Here is an 18,144-nt window from a genome sequence, read left to right as displayed (position 1 = left end):
GAGGGGAGGGCTTGTAGTCATCCACAGACCAGAGCAAAGAAAAGAAATCAGTCAGATTCTCATAAGACCCTGGAAGTGCAGTAAATCAGCCATAGGCTGAGGAAAAGAGCAAACAACAGAAAAAGAAGAACCTGACCATAGAAAATTACTTTGGTCCCATGGAGGATCAAAACACACACTCAAAATATGACAAAGTCCAAGCTTCTATATCCAAAGCCTCCAAGAAATATAAGGAATGGGTTCAGTCTATGGACAAGCTCAGAAAAGAGTTTGAAAAATAGTAAGGGAGGTAGAGGAAAAATTGGGTAGAGAAATGAGAGTAATGTGGGAAAATCATGAAAACCAAGTCAACAGTTTGGTGAAAGAAATACCAAAAAAAATACTGAAGAAAATAATAACATGTTAAAAAATAAGTTTAGACCAATTGGCAAAAGCAACCTAAAAGGCAAATGAAGAGAATGCCTTAAAAGTCAGAATTGACAAACTGGAAAAGAACATAAAAGAACTCTCTGAAGAAAATGACTCCTTCAAATGGAGATGGAGCTAAAGGTAGCTGATGAGTTTGCAAGAAATCAAGAAACAATAAAACAATATTAAAAGAACAAAAATTAGAAGAAAATTTGAAATATCTCATTGGAAAAATAACTGACCTGGAAAACAAATCCAGAAGAGATAATTTAAAAATTATTGGACTACCTGAAAGTCATGACCAGAAAAAAGAACTTAGGCTTCATTTTTCAAGAAATAATATAGCAAAATCACCCTGACATCCTAGAAGCAGAGGATAAAATAGAAATTGAGGGAATCCTCCGATCACCCCCTAAAAAAAATCCCAAAAGAAAAACTCCCAGAAATATTACTACCAAATTCCAAAAATTCCAAGTCAAAATGAAAATACTACAAGCTGCCAGTAAAAAAACAATTCAGCTACCATGGCTCTATAGTCAGGATTACACAGGATTTGGCAGCATCTATATTAAGGGCTCATAGGGCTTGGAATATAATATTCCAGAAGGCAAAAGAGCTTGAATTACAACTGAGAATCACTACCCAGATAAACCAAACATCCTCTTTCAGAGGAAAAAATGGATTTTCAATGAAACAGAGGACTTTCAAACTTTCCTTTTGAAATGACCAGAGCTGAACAGAAAGTTTGATCTCCAAGTACAGGACTCAGGTGCACAGAGAGGGTGGACAGGAAGGAGTAATTATGTGGAACTTAATGATGTTGAACTATTTGTTTTCCTGAATGGGAAGAAGATACTGATAACTCATATGAACTTTCTCATTTATAAGAACAGTTAGAAGGAGCATATGTAGACAGGGCACAGGAGGAAGCTGAACATAATGGTATAATATGGTATAAAGATGGAGTCAATGGATGATAAAGGAAAGTACTGGAGAAAGAGAAAGGAGAGGTAAAATAGGGTAAGATCCTTAACATAAAAGAATCAAGAAAAAGTTTTTGCAATGCTAAAAGAGTGAGCCTTCATTCTCATCAGAAATGGCTCAGTGAAGAAATTACACTTAATAGGGCATTGAAATCTATCTTAGCCTAGGAAAAAATGAGAATAAAGGGATGGAATAAGGGGGACAGGGGAGAGGAGGGGGGAGTAGGTAATAGAAGAGAGGGAAGACTATGGGAGAGGGGAGTCAGATACAACACACTTTTTGAGGAGGTACAGGGTGAAGAGAGAGAGAGAGAGAGAGAGAGAGAGAGAGAGAGAGAGAGAGAGAGAGAGAGAAAGAGAGAGAAGAAAGAGAGAATAGAATAATAGAATAAATGGGAGTGAAGAGGATTAGAATGGAGGAAAATACAGCTAGTAATAGTGAATGTGGGAATATTTAAGCAACTTCTCTGATATATTTATAATAAAGAAGGCAACTCATCCCAGAGACAGAGCTGATGGAATCTGAACACAGACTGAAGTATACTTTTTTCCCCTCTCATTTCATTTTTCTTGAGGTTTCTCTATCCTTCTTGGGGGGTATGTGGTATATATTTACTTTCACAACGTGATTATTGTAATAATATAAAATAAATCAACTATAAAAAGAAAAAAATCATCTCTGACTCTTCATGACCCCATTTGGGATTTCCTTGGCAAAGATACTATAGTGATTTCATTCGCCAACTTACTTTACAATTGAAAAAACTGAGGTAAACAGGGTCAAGTGACTTGAGGCTGAATTTGAAGCATCTGGAGTCTTCCTGATTCCAGGCCAAGTGGTCTATCCACTGTATCATCTCTCCTACTAAAAAGCAAACTGGTTTTTTGGGTTTTTGCTTTTCTTTGTATTCCCAACACATAGCATCATCTCTGCCCCAGCCTGCTTATAGCACACATACTTAATAATGCTTGTTGATTGACTATATCCCAATACCTAACACAGAGCTTAGTAGGCACTGAATAAATGTTTGTTAAGTCTTTGATTAATCAGTAGAAGCAAGCACATGGATGAAATCACCAATATCTGAGAAGTCCTTTGATATTTGTTTTGTCTTTTCTTGGTTTTCCTCTGTTGTGAAGATCAGCTGAATAACATTTGTAAAGTGCTTAGCACAATGCCTATAATATGGCAGGTGATTAATAAATGCTTGTTCTCTATGATGTAGAATAAAGGGAAGTATTTGAGTAGAAATATGGGTAGAGTACTTAAGACCATGCCAAACTATCATAGTTTTTTTTTCTAATTGGCCAAGAGCGAGTCTGAGATTTTAGAAAGGATAAGAAGAGATCTTTAAACTGTAATCAAATCTCCCTGGTGGATCAATCTCCAATTAATGGTATATCCCAGTACCCTGATAGTATTTTTCAGAAGCAGCGCTGGCTCTCAGCCTTAGGGGAACCTCAAAGATTATCAGTCCACTTGGTACCTGAACAAGAATCTTCTCTACAATGTTCCAGCTTTGATTTGACACTTGCACATGGGAGGAAGCCCAAACTTCTTGAGGCAAGTTCTGCTTTGGGATACTGTTAATTGTTAGGAAGTGTTTCATTACCTCCAACCCAACTTTGCCTATCCTCAGTTTTTGCCCATTGCTCCTTGCTCAGCCTCTCTTCCACATGATAGGCATTTGAAAACTTGAAGATGTAACTTCCCCTAAGTCTTCTCTTTCCTGTGATAATCATCTCCAGTTCCAAATTCTCTCCCTATTTCCAGCCACACCCTCACCCATGAGCCAGTAAGCACTATAGTAATTATACATGTGAAATCACACAAATATATTTACATTTTAGACATGTTACAAGAAAAGCAAGAAAAATACATTGAAAAAAATACACTTCAACTTGTACTCAAAATTCATCAGTTCTTACTCTGAAAGTGGATAGCATTTTTCATCAGGAGTCCTTTGAAATTATTTTGGATTTTGTTTATCAGAGTAGCTATGCCTTGCACACTTGATCATTGTATAATATTGCTGTTATTGTGTACATTGGTCTCCTAGTTCTGCTCACTTTCCTCTGCATCAGTTCATAGAGCAACTTCCTAGCTTTTTCTTGTCATTTTCTTTATCATTTGTTATGTCATAACAGTTCCATCACAATCACATATCATACTTGCTTAGCCATTCTTCAATTGATGGGCATCACCTTAATTTACATTTCTTTGCCACCACAAAAAGAGTTGTTATAAATATTTTTGTACAATAGGTCCTTTTACTTTTTTTGATCTCTTTGTGATATAGACCTTGTAGTGACATGGCTAAGATAAGACTGTGTGATTTTTTAGTCCTTTGGACCTAAGTTCCAAAGGATACTACAAAATTGTTGGACAAGTTTACAACTCCAACAATAGTGCATTAGTGTATCTATTTTTCCACTTCCCCTTCATCATTTTTCATTTTCTTTTCTTGTCATGCTAGTCACTCTGACAGGTGTGAGGTAGTACAGTTATTTTAAGAAAAGAAGTATTCTAAAAGTGAGGGACAAAATATGGTTACATCTTAGGTATAGGATATGAAAACAACATTGAGAAATGCTGAGGTAGGACCCAGAAAATTCAGTTTTTTCATCTATAAAAAAGATAATAAAATGACAACATGGAAAGAGGGAGGCAAAACTGGGCTTAAATCCCAGCTCTGACCCATGGTAACCATAGAAAGTGAGGCAAATGACTGACCCCTCCAAGCTCTAGACTAGTGGCCTCAAGTCCAATTTGCAAAAACAATGAAAGCCTGGAATCCTTCTCAGCTGTACAAAACATTTCTCTGTTACATTTTCATCTGGTTCAGCCTGCACTCAGGAATGGTGACCAGGCATTGTATCAGCTTTCTCTGATGTGGGCAGCTCTCTAGGAATCTCCAAGTTGCAGAGTAGATGCCAACCTGCCAACTTGCCATAGTGGGTAGAGCTCCCTTGTCTAGGAGTTATCTGGACCAAAAGAATAACAAAGCTAGTCTCCCTCTCTATATCCTAAATTTTCTAGGATATACTTCTAGGATATACTCATGGGATTGTTGAAAGTAAAGTCCTGCATTACATTTGAGATGCCATATAAATGAGAACTAGCATGATTACTGAGGGCAGACAAATAGAAATGGGGAACAGCAGATCTCTGAACCTAGGGAATAACTACATTTAGTTCCTAGGACTATGTTTGAAACCTTTCCAGCTTGCTGGGACCAGACCTGAAAAGTCTGGGAATTACCTTTGCAACCACATGAGACCTAGCTTGAAGACTGCAGTAGAGATGAAATGATTATTGACTAATAACCAACAGGGAAATTGTTCTTGCTGATGTTGTACAGAGTTTTGATTTGGTGATTCAATAAAAATCCCTCAATTCCCTTCATCTTGCAGTGGATTTCAAACATGGTAAGCTCCTGCAAATTTTTGTCAGACCCGGGGGGGGGGGGGGCGGGGGGGCGGGGAATGATCCTGACCTTCCTAACCGGTTAATTATATTTTTATTCATTTCTATGTATGAATCCTCACCTTCATGAAGCCAGCCATTTTCTTTTTTTAACATTTTATTTGTATTCCAATTATATACAATAGTATTATATACCTATCATTTTTGTAAGGTATTGAATTTTACAATTTCCCCCCACCCTCCCTTTCCTTCCTCCCCCCCACAGAAGCCTGTCTGATAGTCTCTACATTGTTTCCATGCTATACATTGATGTAAATTGAATGTGTTATAAGAATAAACATAACCCCCCCCAAGAAGATGAGAAACCTCAAGAATAGAGAGAGGAAAGAGAGAGAGAGAGAGAGAGAGAGAGAGAGAGAGAGAGAGAGAGAGAGAGAGAAATTGTACTTCAGTCTGTGTTCAGATTTCAATGGCTCTGTCTCTGGGGTGAGTTGCTTTCTTTATCATAAGCTCACCAGAGAAGTTGCTTCAGTATTTTTCCCATAGTTGCTATTACTAGCTGTACCTCCACTCTATTCCTCCCCACTCTCATTTATTCTATTCTCTCTCTCCTTTCATCCTGCCCCTGTCTGAAAGTGTGTTGAATCTAAATACCCTCTCCCTTGATCTTCCCTCTCTTCTATCATCTATTACCCCCCTTCCCTCCTCCTATTCCACCTGATCCTATCCCTTTCTTCCCATCCTTCTCCAGGGCAAGATAGATTTCCTCACCCTATTAAGTGTGTATGTTATTTCCTCCCTGAGCTATTTCCAATGAGCATGAAGGCTCACTCATTCTCCCTTGACCCCCCTAAAACTCCATTGAAAAAGCTTTTTCTTGACTCTTAAGTGAAATCTCTCAGCTTCTTGTTCATCTCCTTTTCCTTCCTCCCAGTATTTTCCCCCATCACCCACTGACTCCACCTCTTTACCACATAATATGATTATATTCTGCTCCTTCCTATGTTCTATCTATATATGCTCCTTCTAACTGCTCTTATAAGAAAGTTCATATGAGTTATCAATATCTTCTTCCCATGCAGGAATACAAACAGTTCAACATCATCAAGTTCCTCATAGTTAGTCCCTCTCTTCCAATCCCTCTATGGTTCACTGGAGTCCTGTCCTTGGAGATCAAGCTTTTTGTTCAGCTCTGGTCATCTCAAAAGGAAAGTTTGAAAGTCCCCTGTTTCATTGAAAGTCCATATTTTCCCCTTGAAAGATGATGTTCAGTTTTGCTGGGTAGTTGATTCTTGGTTATATACCAAGATCTTTTCCCTTCCAGAATATCATATTCAAATCCCTACAAGCCCTTAATGTAGATGCTGCCAGATCCTGTGTAATCCTGACTATGGAACCTCAGTAGTTGAATTGTTTGTTTCTGGCAGCTTTTAGAATTTTCTCTTTGATTTGGGAGTTTTGGAATTTGGCTGTAATATTCCTGAAGTTTTTCTTTTGGGATCTCTTTCAGGAGGTGACCAGCGAATTCCCTCAATTTCTATTTTACCCTCTGCTTCTAGGATCTCAGGGCAATTTTGCTGTATTATTTATTCAAAAATGAAGTCTAGGCTCTTCACCTGATCGTGGCTTTCATATAGGTCAGTAATTTTTAAATTATTTCTTCTGGATCTGTTTTTGAGGTCAGTTGTTTTACCAATGAGATATTTCACATTTTCTTCTAATTTTTGGCTTTTTTGGAAGAGTTTTATTTCTTCCTGATTTATTGCTAAGTCATCAGCTTCCTTTAGTTCCATTCTGCATTTGAAGGAGTTATTTTCTTCAGAGAGCTATTTTATCTCCTTTTCCAGCTGGCCAATTCTGCTTTTTAAGGCATTCTTCTTTTGCTTTTTGCTTTGCTTTTTCTATTAGGCCTAAACTGGTTTTTAACATATTATTTTCTTCAGTATTTTTGTATATCTTTCACCAAGCTGCTGATTTGGTTTTCATGATTTTTCTGCATCGCTCTCATTTCTCCTCCCAATTTTTCCTCCGCCTCCCTTAATTGCTTTACAAAGTCTTTTTTGAGCTCATCCATAGTCTGAACCCATTTTCTATTTCTCTTGGAGGTTTTTGGATACAGAAGCTTCAATTTTGTCACCATCTGAGTATGTGTTTTGATCTTCCATGGGACTAAAGTAATTCTCTATGGTCAGATTCTTCTTTTTCTGTTGTTTACTCATTTCCTCAGCCCAAGACTAATTTACAGCACTTTCAAGGTTTGGGTTTTTTTGGGGGGACACCCCACTGGGACCTTTATTCCTCCAAGGTCTTATGCTCTCTCGCCTGTGTTTTGATATGTAGATGGCCCCATACTTCCCTCTGCCCTGGGGCTATAAGGAGGATCCTGCTATCTTAGTATGGAAGCCCAAACTGTAACCTGGATCTGAGTGTAGGCTAGCAGTGGAGTCCTACCACAAGGGAGAGCAGAGAAATCTCTGCAGACTTCTCTTACCATCTCTGGGGGTGCAGGCTGCTTTCTCCAGATTCTTGCTGCAGATTCTGCGGCTGATACTCCTCACTCCACACTCATTCTGGTGTTGCAGAGTTCTCTCCCCACCCCTTCAAGCTGTTGCCAGTGATCTCTGGGTTGGACTGGGCTATGCTGGGCTGAGTTGGGCTATGCTGCTCTGTGACTCAGGCCTTTTTCTACCCCCACCCCCCACCCCCGTCCTGGTGAAACACACCTTTCCTGTGGAACTTCTAAGTTATCTTGGACTAGGGAAATGTATCACTCAGTTTTTCTGTGAGTTCTGCCCCTCTAAATTTTGGCTAGAGTCATCATTTGTTTGTCTTTTGGAGTTGTGGGGGAAGGAGTTGCTGGGAAATGCTACCTTCATGCCTCCATCTTGGCTCCACCCCCACCAGCCATTTTCAAATACCAAACTTTCTCACTGATAAATGCATCCTCTCATTTATTTTGCTTCAATATTTCTTCCTTAATCTGTTAGGATTAATTTACAATTATGGTTGTTTTATATAGTGCCAATATGCATTCATTTGGGGCATCACAATTCTTTCTATAGCATCAGAGTTTCATGTTATAGATGCAAAGCACCTGAGGATAATAGCAGGCGGTTGCTGGTAACAACACTAGAACAAGGGAGGGGGAGCAAGAGATTTGCCTGTGATCAGTGATTGATGATTGATAAAATACTTTAATAGAGAAGGTGCTGTAGGTTTTGAAACTTGGGCACACCGTGGAAAAATTATGGAAGGCTCAACCAGCATCTGCCTCCCAGAGATAATTCACCAGCAGTATGAGAAACTCTTTGTGGGCAGAGGCTGTTTCATTTCTTGTCATGGTCCCTATTGCTTAACACTGTCAACCACGAAATAGGGAAAGAGGGGTCAGGGAGAGACCTAGTATAAGGAACATCAGGAAGGAAAACTCCTTCTGCAGATCCACATTAACATTTTCTGTGCATCTTGGGGTAGAGACATCCCAAGAGTCTCAGAGGTTATGCGACTTGTCCAGGGTCACACAGTCATTGTTTCAAAAACAGGACTTGAATTCCAGTCTTGCTGGCTTCAAAATCAGCTCTCTATCCACCATGCACAAAATAGCTACTTAATATGATTCCTTTTGATCAACTAATATTATACACACACACACATATACATATATATATATATATACATATATATAGATATATGTATATATATATATATGTATATTGGACTAAATTGATCTGGAGTTGAAAAAGAGAAACAAGGAAATTTCAAAGTTCGTTTACAGAAGCCTCAGTTCAATAAAATCACACTCTTCAATACTGTCATTTTTCTAGTATCAATATATGGCAACAAATTATGCCTCCAAAGAATTAAAGAAGAGCATTGCACAGAGATCCCTGAAGAGGTATTTGGTAGGTATGGACAAGCTCCAGTATATAAACAACAGGGAAATCTGAAAAAGAATAGCAATTACAGGTATCAGCAAGGAAGTATATGATCAGAAAAGAAGAAAGGGTAGTCATGTGATAAGGGGGACCACAGGTTATTCCTTTGCCACCCTCACAATAAGGAGGACTTCAAGTATGTTGACTGGACCCCTTGGACAAATTTTGGGGTATATATGGATTAGAGTCACCCAGGGTGGATGGGCATAGATGGACATAGTTACAATCTTCTCAATGGCAAAAGCTATTGAATCAATGATAATCATAGATTCACTTCAGTATATAGTTATATATTATCTCCCCATATAGACTGTAAATTCTTTGAGAGCAGGGAGGATTTTACTTTTGTCTTGTTTCCACAGAGCTGAAGTAGATACTTAACAAATTTGAGCAGATGGATAAATGAATGGATGGGAGAATAGAAGGATGAATGCATGGATTGATGGATTGATGGGTTGGTGGTAATTGAATGAGTGGTAAATGAATGGGTGGATGGACTCCAATGTATGGTTATAAAGGGAATCTTGAATCACAAGAAAAATCATAGTTCTTTGAAAAGTTTAGAAGACTCATTATTACCTTTATGCATTTATCAAGCATATTCTGAAATCATAATCATAATCTCGTTCCTTAGGGGAAGGTGGCGGGAAATCTACGTTCTGGGATCTTTTGTGGGTGGTTTCTGAGTCTATTTGAGTAATTCCTATCACGGATCTGATTATAGTATGAGACCAGACAAGTAAAAAGTCGTAATCCCAGCCCACAAAGTTGCTCATGCTCCAGGGACCTTCTCAGAATCAGTAATCAACTCCCTGAGGCAAAGAAAATAACCATTGCATCAATAAGAAAATCATTAAATCAGACTGATTTACTATGAGTGGATAATATATTAGATACTGAAGATAGATAGGTGGGAATTCATTTAAATTAATTCCTGATGAGAGAATAAAGCTGCCAAATCCATCAGAAAACATATTTATTCCCCAAGTCAGGTTCCTGGAACCCTAGGGAGGCAGGAATATTTGTCATTGAAGTATTTGATGCAAGAAATGGTGCTAAAGTTGTCATCAAGGATAGACACATGGGGGCAAGAAAGGGAAGGAAAGCTCATCATAAACCCAGAGTGAGGGATGGCAAGAGGATGGCCCAGCTACTGCACATGGAATAATGAGGTTCCACTAAGCAACCATCTTTCCTTCCTGGAGGAGGAAACATCAATAACCCAGGTTAACAAGGGTTACAAGACTGAAGGTTGAAGGATTATACCTAGATCTGTAAGGAAACTGGAGGTTACCCAGTCTTGTGCCTACAATTTACAGATGAGAAAATAGTTACCCAGAACAATTAAGTGTTCAAAGTCATATAGCAAATAACTGATCAAGATTTAAACTTGGGTCCCAAGACTCTTCAGGTTAGCACTATGTCCAATGCACTTCCCATCACAGATTCAGCAATATTTTTCTTCTTTTGACTGAGATCTCAATCTCCTGGTGGCTAAGAAGGTGTTCTTCATTGACCTGGAAATGTTCATATCCTGGTGATCAACCTCTGTTAATGAAGCTTTCCAACTTAGCTAGATAGATCCTTGGTCAGTGGTACATTAAGCCTTTGCCTTGGTAAGAACTGCCAACATTTACATTAGCCCTGCACAGCTTTGGAAAATACAGAGCCATTTCCATTCCTCAAAGAAGATTTTGTGCAAGGAAGTTTCATTCCAAAAAAAATCATAGATCCCTTGAGGATTATCTATCAAATCACAGGGAGAAATTATCAATGGGAAACTTTCCATGACTCCATGTTACTCTGTGTAAGGGGATAACATAACCTTCATACAAAAGAGTACAATATTAAAGAAAGGTTTCTGGATTCAGAAGAGCAGGGTCCAAGCCCCAGGTCTGCTGCTTATCTGCTTCCTTCACTATTGGCATTAGACCAAATTTGGGATTTGACCTGAGTCTGCCACTGATGTGGGGAAAGTCAAGATAAGTTTCTTTAAATCCAGAAGCCCAATTCTCTTAATTAATTTTCTACTATCCAATTCATAGTAGTTATAACTTCTAATTGAGCAGTCTCAAAGCCAAAAATCCTGAGTTCAAGTCCCAATTCTGAAACATACTACCTTTGCAATCCTGGTCAAATCACTTCTAAATTATAAATTATAGGGGTGGCTAGGTGGTGTAGTGGGTAAAGCACTGGCCTTGGAGTCAGGAGTACCTGGGTTCAAATCCGGTCTCAGACACTTAATAATTGCCTAGCTGTGTGGCCTTGGGCAAGCCACTTAACCCCATTTGCCTTGCAAAAACTTTAAAAAAATTATAAATTATAGAGAAAATACCAACCTGTACTGACTCATGGAGTTTCTTTTGGAAAGTTCCCTCTACCAGTGAAATCACAGGAAAGTTCCCACGTTTACTTTCTTTTTAGCCCATCAGCAGTATAATTATTCTTCCTATATCATGGAGATGAAAGGTTCATGAGGATATTAAAAATTTCTCATAAAATTTTTTGGCCTTCATTTTGTGTCAGAGGAAAAAGACTGAATTTTTTATTTTTATTGGGGGGCATTATAGTACCTTATTGAAAAATTTAGGTAGATATTATGAAGTATTATGCATATATTTTATCTATTTCTGAGTTCCTAAACTTTCTCTGTGTTATCTACTGGTCTTCATGTGTCATCTGTGGCTTCTGCAAAATTCCTCCAAAATTCCCATGTAATTTCTTATCCTAGCCCCTAATATTTCAAAACTGTGTTGGGGAAAGTCATGATATGGAAGAGATAACAATATTGTCTACTAACTATATTCAGCATTCATTCATTTGTTCTCAAAGCTTAAGGTTTTCTTTTAAAACACCAAGAATAATGTTAGCTCATATGGTGTTTTGAGGCTTGTAAAGTATTCTGAATACATTAATCAATAAACAAACATTTACTAAACATCTACTATAGCTTGCATGAACTTAATAATGGTCTTGGGAAGGGGAAGGGCTACATATATTATTATTTCCATTTTACAGATGAGGAAACTGAGGTTTGGTGGGAAAGAAAAAATTCCTGTTTGCTTGAGGCAGATTACAAGCCATAAGAATAAAGTGAGGACACAGATACTGACAGTGAGAGGTAGGGCAAGAGGAAGGAAGGAACAGTTGGGACTGGGACAAGCAATCCAGGGCAGCATTCTAATTCCGTGACTGGGGCTACATCCTTTTCCCCAAAAGGATACTTAGACTTCCACCTTCTGTGTTCAGTTGACATGCTGTATTGAATATTTGCCCAGATGTTGGGGGGAAGACTGGACCCTTTTCCCACTTGTGTGTCCCCAGTGGGGGACAGGATCAGGAAGAAGCCATATTGACTTCCAATTGAGCAATTTCTCATATTCTCAGTCTGAAGGTGAGTGAAATCTTGCTGTCAAGGGGAACAAGACCAAAATGGTCATTTCCAAGTTTGAAATGGAAAACGGACATTTTATCACTTAGGACATTAATGGCAGAGGCCAAAAGACACTCTGAAGACACATTAGAAGGAAGACAGCTGAGATAATAAAGTTCTCTCAGACTGAAAGGCCCACGGTTAAGATTTATTTCCGCAGTCAAAGAAAGGGTAATGCCAGCTGGTCCAATATATATTCTGGGGGTAAATGTCTGCCACAAACACTGAAAACACAAGCCTTATTAGCAATCCTGGCTTCATTAGCCAACAGAGAAACATTAAAAGGTGTCACCATTGACACAGGGAGAATAGAAAGATGAGTTGTCTCTCAGGAGCCCCAGGACCCAACAACCTCTCTATAAAACTATAAACAAACTATAGGAGTAAACAAAAAATTAAGGGAAGATAGGAAAAAAGAGAAGCATATTTTCACAGGGGACTAGTAGGAATTACTTTAGGAACCCTGAAGAGACTGGTCTAGGAATACTGGTGGGCACAGAAGGCTCCTGAAAATTCCTGGGGAATCTCCCTCAGCACTGGTGATATATTTGTGGTACATGACCCCCTTATCTAGAACCCAAGCTGTTTCGTTTTGTACAACTCAACAAACTGAACCAGCAAGCACTTTTGTACCAGGCTGCTAAATGATGCCAATTCAAAGAATAGAAAAGTCACCAAGACCATCCCTGCTCTCCAGAAGTTCAGAGTCCACTCTATCCCCAGCACTTACCCTGAGGCCAAGTATACAGTGGATACCTAATAAACACTTACTGTGAACCAATTGATTGATTAAAACTCCCTATTTAGGCACTGCACAGACTAGCAAATGGAGGAAACTGCCAAGCATTTACTGGTGGAACCCAATTGTTTGGGAGATATAGTTCTTGTTAGAACTAGTTAGAGTTACTGTGAAACACTCTTTCCCAAGCCCCAAAAATAGGCAGAGAGAACCCATCCACAGGCCTTTCTTTATCCTTCTGAGCTAAATTTGCCTGAGGGTCTCCATTCCTGTATCAGACCCAACTTAGCCTAGCCATGACAGAAGATATCAATCCCAATTCAGGTCCATGACCAGTGGTATAGTCTGGATGGCACCCGCTTTAGGGAAATTGTTAAGCAGATTGTCTTGGCTAATAGGAAGCTAAGCATTCTGTTATCTGCTATTGAGATTCAGGCTAAGAGTTGTTTTGGGGTTCATGGAAAAGCACTAGACTTTTAGGTCTGCTCCTCAATCTGCCATTGACTCTCTGTGTTCCTTTCTGGGACTCAGTTTCCTCCAATGTAAGATAGGGCTACTTATCCTTGCATTCCCAACCTCATGGGGATTCTACAACAATTTCATGAGATAATCTGTGTGAATACTTTGACAGCAGGCAAGTTGTGATTTTAAAATTAAGAAAGGCATTATTGAAGATTAGAGATGCTCCAAGTAAGAGTCAAATGGGATGGGGATCCCACAGTTCCCATCCAGCAGGACCCTTCTTAAGCAGCCTTACTACTGATGCTGTAGAGCAAAATTAACAAAGGCAAATACCCATTAGGGTAAAACATTAACATTAAGTAGCTATTAACAGTCTTAACAGGTATTTGCTATTTAAATAAAACCTTGGAAATCAGCCAGCAGGTGTGAAACCTGAACTACTGGGAAAAGATCAGAGAAAAGGCCCGAGGGACTGGAAGGCTGCCTTGAGCTTTTTAGAATAGGGAGAATGATATTGCTACAGGAACAACTTGAAAGTGTAAGATAAGAAGCTTCACCTATATTCTATTTGTGTCTGAATCCTCCTTGGGCAGTGTTCCTCACCTGGATTCTTCAGGCCACTTGGGGGATTAGAATAAAAAAAATGAAAAATAACAAAATAACAGGATGCAGGACTGACTTAACCTCAGGAAAGTCTCGAATTAGGGCAGTTCTGTTCAGTATGAAGGACCACAACTAAAATGGGGTGAATCTACCAAATCTCTCGAGGATTTAATTCACATGGAACCTAAGCAAGGGAAAAAAAAATCAAGGAGAGAAGAGAGCAGGGGAAAGAAGAGAGAGGGAGGGGAGGGGAGGAAAAGAGAAAAAAATTGCCAAACAAGTGCATTCAGGCCTCCCCAACAGCTTCATTGGCAACTTGCCCAGTGGTGGCCTGTGGGATGCCGCCCATTGATGGAAGAGCACTCCACAGTCCCCAGCCCTCAGTACAGAAAACTCAACCCTCTTGCCCTCTTAAAATTATGCTGTTTGACTAAGAGCTGGAGATCTGTAGTTACTGCTCTTGAAAGCTATCGTTTCATCCTCTCTGCTGTGATGACCTGCAGCAGGGGGGCCCAGGGCTGACAAGAGAGCTAATGGCCAGGGGTAAAGAAAGAGAAATAAAAATCCAGAGAGCTAAAATTAATGCTTCCTAAGAAAATATATTTAATTATTAAATGTTTAATGCTGGGCTTTCATCTAATGACTAAAACAGGCACTGAAAATAAATGCCAAAGAGGGCAGGAGAAGGTTGGCCATGACCCTCACCAATAACAGCAAATTATTTGTTCCTTCCCAAAGTGGTATTTTAGCCCAGCAGGCTGCATGTATGATGTGACAGGATAATGTGTGTGTAACACACCCCTATAATAGAGCTGTCCCACAGGCACTGTTAGTCAGCTAGCTGTGTTGCTGAAGCAGCCACTTGGGGGGTAGGCAGTTTCCAGGGCTTCCCTAGAACTGTATTAGATTGGATCAGCCTTGCCACTACAACATCTTGACAGGATATGCCAATACTGGTCTGAGGTATCCAACCAGAAAGAGAACATTTTTATTTCATATACTTTCAAGGTTAAAAGTCCAACTGGAAAAAAAATAGAATCAGTTGACTGGTTAAGGTATTTAGTTCTTAGACAATAATTCCAAAATGGCCCCGTGTCCATCCCTTACATTTCTGATATGGTCAAAACATGGTGAAAATCAGTAAAATATCAGTGGAGATCCTGCTCCATATATCAGAATATCTGTGCAGGAAAGGAAAATCTATTTGGGAACCCACAAAATTGGCATTGGCACAAAAACCTACCATAAACTTTTAAAGTCTTTTTGTTTTGGCATTTGGAGAACCAATATCCATCCAGTTTTTTTTTTAATCTAAGATATGACAAGTTTGTCACTTGTTATCTCATAAACATCATTAAAGTATCTTAAGATCCAAAGTCTTCAAACTGATTTTAAAAAGTTTAATAGTTAACAGTTCAAGTCATGAGGAAGTTCAAGAATCTTCCAGGCAACATTGTCAATGAACATGGAGTCAGCAAAGAACTCAAAAGCTGTATGTCTTTTCAGAAAAGATAGAATGTCTAAAGGCTAACAGACTAGAAAGCCATTTGGGAGATGGGTTATAGTGGAATTTCCCCTCACTTCAGGTCCTCAACCAAAAGACTAGATGTTCTGTTGTAGAGTCAATTCTTATTCAAATCAATAGCCTTTGTAAACTGTTTTGACTAATATTCTTCAAAGCATTAGAAGTCATTTGAGGGATGTCAAATGTGCAGTAGCTTTTCCATCATATCTGACTCTTCATGACATCACTTGGAATTTTCTGGCCAAAGATACTGTAATGACTTGCCATTTTCTTCTTCAGCTCATTTTTTTAAATAAGGAAACTTGGTCTTGCAGGATTACAAGACTTACCCAGAGTCACACAGCTAGTAAGTATCTGAGGTCAGATTCAATTTGGACAGACGAATCTTTCTAATTCTATCCATCTAACACTGTTCACTGTGCTATCTAATGGCCCCCCAAATCCATCCAAAACTAGCTTGCTATGGTGCCTGAAGTTCTCTAAAGGTCATAAAGGCATTTCCTATGGTTAAGATATGATAATATTTAGCAGAAAGATGCCCAAGGAGTTTAGTCAGGGACCTGTGGTTATTCTCTATATACACACATTCTCTTCCCCAAGATAATGTAAAGTCTTTGAGATTGAGGACTATTTCAATTTTGTTTGTCTGATAGCCTAGGCCAGTTTAAAAAACGCTTGTTGATTGATTTTTTGATTGATACTAATCTAATAACTCAATGAATACTTACATGAATCAACTATCTTTTTAGAAAGCATTGGATACATTAGTGTGTTGGATTTATGCTTTAGATTGCTTATCACATCCTAATAACACCTCCACCGATTTTCACCTATCAAAAAGCACAATTGTGAGGGACTGAGAAATAAGGTAGAACCACATGGTGGGTGAAGGAGAAATTTCAGAACATGAAACACCAGCTAGGACCAGGGCTGCTTTGGAGAAGAGCCAGCTCTAAAGTCCCTGGATAATGAGGTCCTTGGAGTCTTCTCCACGGGACCAAGGATGTCAAAAAAGTGATAGTGGGCAGAAGACTTGAGTGCAGTCCCAGATATATCACTAATCCACTTTCTGACCAGGATTGTGTGCCTTTTGAATTTCAGTTTTTTTACATATGCTATGATTCGATGCCTACTGGATGATAACATTCTGGAATCCTATTAATCTTCAAAAAGTATGGGTTGAGACTTCCAAAGATGAGCCAACTTTCCAATTTTGCCTTAGGTAGCTGGTAACCTTTAGGATGTGACTGATGGGTGAGAATTCTAAGGACTTGACCCAGAAGATGTATTATCTATCAGTTTCTTTCCCTATCAAAATAAGAAAGAAAAAATATGTATATATGTTTTATATGAATATATGAGTGCATATATATATATAGTGTACACACATAAACATACACACATTATATATCTATATGGACACCTATGTATGTATACATATATATATGTATATATACATATATGTATATATGTATATATGTCCATGTGCAGTAGTATAGTGGATAGAACTCTGGGCCTAAAGTCAGAAAAACCTGAGTTCAAATCCAGTCTCAGACATTGACTGACTGTGTGACCATAGGCAGTCATTTAACCCTGTTAGTCTCAGTTTTCTCATCTTAAAAAAATGAGTTGGAGAAGGAAACCACTCCAATATCTCTTCCAAGATAACCTCAAATAGGGTCATGAATAGTCAGACGCAACTAAAAACAACAAAATCACAAACAGCGTTACTCTAGGCTTGCTTAGTATTGTTCTAGACTTTAATTCTCCCCAAAATATTTGAGGATAATTAAAAGGGATATCAGAGACTATCTCATCTTACCCAGAGTTGAAGATGAATCTCTTTGAAGTCTTCCCAACAAGACTTGTAAGCTTCCACTGGAAAAGATTCAGTGATAGACACCTCACGGCTTTTCAAGGTCATCTATTCCACTTTCAGACAGTGGTAAGTGTTAAAAGGATTTCCCTTGCAATAGAATCAAAATTTACCCCTATTCAGCATCTGTCCATTACCCCTTATTCTACCTCTAGGGCCAAGCAGAATAGTCTAGTCCCTTGTCTATATGGAGAGGCAAGTTGGTAGCCAGTGTGAAGAATGCTGGACTTAGGTTCAAACCCCACTTCATTTGCATATTATTCATGTGAGACTCTGCCAGAGTCTGCTCCCTCATTATACAATAAGAACCATAATTCCTGCCCTTTCTATCTCCTGAGAGTTTTGTATGGAATGTATTTTACAAAGCTTAAAGAATGTTGAAGCTATGAATCAGTTCATGATCAAACTTCAGATAATTGAAATGATCGATTATACATTGTCCTAAGTCTTCTCTTTTGAAGGTTAAATGTCCTCTGTTCTTTCATCTGGTCCTGTATAACACTGTCTTCAACCCCATCATCCTAAAAAAAAGAATGATTTTTCCACTAGTAATTTCCCAATATTCCCTCCAATAAAGCTCTCCCTTAAAAAAAAAAACAGTTAAGCAAAACTAAAAGAAAAAATTCCCTAGGATATACAACATCCTTCTTATATAGTCTTCTTTCTCTCCACTGAGAAGAAGGATGTGTTTCATCATCAATCCTCTGTGACCAAGACTGGCCACTACATTTCCATCAATCAATCAGTCATGAA

The sequence above is a fragment of the Macrotis lagotis genome, chromosome 3 (genome assembly GCF_037893015.1).
Source record: "Macrotis lagotis isolate mMagLag1 chromosome 3, bilby.v1.9.chrom.fasta, whole genome shotgun sequence".
Taxonomy (NCBI): Eukaryota; Metazoa; Chordata; class Mammalia; order Peramelemorphia; family Peramelidae; genus Macrotis; species Macrotis lagotis.
Note: the sequence above shows the minus strand (reverse complement) of the source record.